The following is a 2,692-nucleotide window of genomic DNA, read 5'->3' on the forward strand; positions in this document are numbered from 1 at the left end:
GTGTCTTGCAGGCTTGACTTAACTATTTTTTCTTAAAAATCTGGAATATGATCTTATAGCATTTACTGGAATAAACAGTACAAAGCAAAAAAAAAAAAAAGAAAGAAAGAAAAATAAAAATCTGTTTGTCTGTGATGGTGAAATCTGTTAACAGTGGGCTCGATCCCTGAAACCCAACCTATTCCTATTTTGAGTCCATAACTAGTCTCACATTTCTGCTTTGGAAATAAGCCAGATGTAAAAATTCATATTTTCAAAGACTTTGCCTGCACTTTTAGTAGATTATGTGTGGATTAGATTATATACACTGGTCAGCTTCCTATTATTCATGCAAAAGAACAAATTTTGTATGAGTCGTCTCTTCTCTCAATGATCTTACCTTGCTTCACCTGCCACCAATTACTAATCTCTAAACATACATACACCTTGAACATCCATCCATCCATCCCTCCACGCACACATTTGGGGCTGGCTGCGTCATTTCTGGGGCCCAGTGTGAAATGAAAACATACCCTCTTCATTAAGAATTTCAGGCTCGGGGGCGGCGCCTGTGGCTCAGTGAGTAGGGCGCCGGCCCCATATGCTGAGGGTGGCAGGTTCAAACCCAACTCCGGCCAAACTGCAACAACAAAAAAAATAGCCGGGCGTTGTGGCGGGCTCCTGTAGTCCCAGTTGCTCGGGAGGCTGAGGCAAGAGAATGGCATGAGCCCAAGAGTTAGAGGTTGCTGTGAGCCGTGTGACGCCACGGCACTCTACCCGAGGGCGGTACAGAAAAAAAAAAGAATTTCAGGCTCGGCACCTGTGGCTCAAGCGGCTAAGGTGCCAGCTACATACTCCTGAGCTGGCGGGTTCAAATCCAGCCCAGGCCACCAAACAACAATGACAGCTGCAACCAAAATATAGCTGGGTGTGATGGCGGGCGCCTATAGTCCCAGCTACTTGGGAGGCGGTGGCAGGAGAATCGCTTGAGCCCAGGAGTTGGAGGTTGCTGTGAGCTGTGATGCCATAGCACTCTACCCAGGGCAACAGCTTGAGGCTCTGTCTCAAGAAAAAAAAAGAATTTCAAGATGGAGTTGGGTGAGGTGCACATACCTGCAGTCCCAGCTTGGAGCTTGGGAGGCTGAGGTGGAAGAATCGCTTGAGCCCAGGAATTCGAGGTTAGCTTGGGCAACATAGTAAGACTCTGTCCTCTTTTATAACAAACAGAAAAGAATTCCAAGACAGTGAAAACAGAAGCATTAAGTCAAATACACAGGGACTGCAAACTAGTACAACCTCTGTGGAAAAAAATGTGGAGAGACCTCAAAGAACTATAAGAAGACCTACTATTTGATCCCACTATTAGGTATTTACCCAAAGAGGAGAAAAAAAACATTATATAAAAACGATACTTGTGCTTGAATGTTTACTGCAGCACAATTCAGAATTACAAAGATGTGGAAACTGTGCTCGCTTCGGCAGCACATATACTAAAATTGGAACGATACAGAGAAGATTAGCATGGCCCCTGCGCAAGGATGACACGCAAATTCGTGAAGCGTTCCATATTTAAAAAAAAAAAAAAAAACAAAGATATGGAAACAACCGAAGTGCCCACCAATACATGAGATTAATGTAATGTGGTATATGTATACCACGGAGTACTACTCAACCATAAAAAACATGGTGATCTAGTATCTTTCGTAACAACCTGGGTGGAACTAGAGACCATTCTTTTAAGTGAAGTAATACAAGACTGGAAAAACAAGCACATGTGCTCAATGCTAACTTGGAACTAGTTGATCGATATTTAAGTGCACATATGAAAGGAAAATTCAATGGAAATTAAATAGGTGGTGGGGGAAAGAGGAGATTGGGTAAATAGACCCAACAGGTACAATGTACACTTTCTAGGTGAAAGGATACTTATAACTTTGATTTTTAAGAGTAACCAAAATATGTGTATCCGTATAATATTCTGAAATTTAAAAAATAATATTGAAAAAATAAAAGAAAAAGAAATCAAACACTTGGGTGGTGCCTGTGGCTCAATGGGTAGGTTGCCTGCTCCATATACTGAGGGTGGTGGGTTCGAACCCAGCCCTGGCCAAACTGCAACAACAACAAAAAAATAGCTGGGCGTTCTGGCCTGTAGTCCCAGCTACTAGGGAGGCTGAGGCAAGAGAATCGCCTAAGCCCAGGAGTTGGAGGTTGCTGTGAGCTGTGATGCCAAGGCACTTTACCGAGGGTGATAAAGTGAAACTCTGTCTCTTAAAAAAAAAAAAAAAAGAAATCAAACACATAACCCTTCTAAGTGTAGAGCATTAGCACAGGCTATATGCCCACAGAGCCAGCCCTGCATGATTAGGGACAGAAACAAGAAGAGACAAGAGTTGCTCTGGAAAAATAATACTAAGTGAATAGGGACAGAAGGTTGGGTGGTGGGGAATGAAAGAGCCTGAAATTGAGAAGAAAATATTCAGGCTAGGCATAGTGACTCACACTCTGGGAGGTCAAAGCTAGAGAATTGCTTGAGCTCAGGAGGTGAGAGCAGCCTGAGCAAGAGAAAGACCCTGTCTATACTGAAAAAAAAAAAAAAAAGAAAGAAAGAAAAAGAAACAAGAAAAATTAGCCGGACATTGTGATAGGTGTCTGTAGTCCCAGCAACTGGAGAGGCTGAGGCAGGAGGATGATTTGACCTTAAGCCCAGAAG

At 42.9% G+C, this 2,692-nt stretch overlaps 1 non-coding gene across 1 annotated transcript; it reads left to right on the forward strand.

The window, feature by feature from the left end:
• Window positions 1-1,445: 1,445 nt before the first annotated feature.
• LOC128567013 (U6 spliceosomal RNA) lies at window positions 1,446-1,552 on the forward strand. The gene has a single exon (XR_008374689.1). It is a non-coding gene; the product is annotated as a U6 spliceosomal RNA (small nuclear RNA).
• Window positions 1,553-2,692: the final 1,140 nt, after the last annotated feature.

This window comes from Nycticebus coucang, chromosome 15, assembly GCF_027406575.1.
Source record: "Nycticebus coucang isolate mNycCou1 chromosome 15, mNycCou1.pri, whole genome shotgun sequence".
Lineage (NCBI taxonomy): Eukaryota > Metazoa > Chordata > Mammalia > Primates > Lorisidae > Nycticebus > Nycticebus coucang.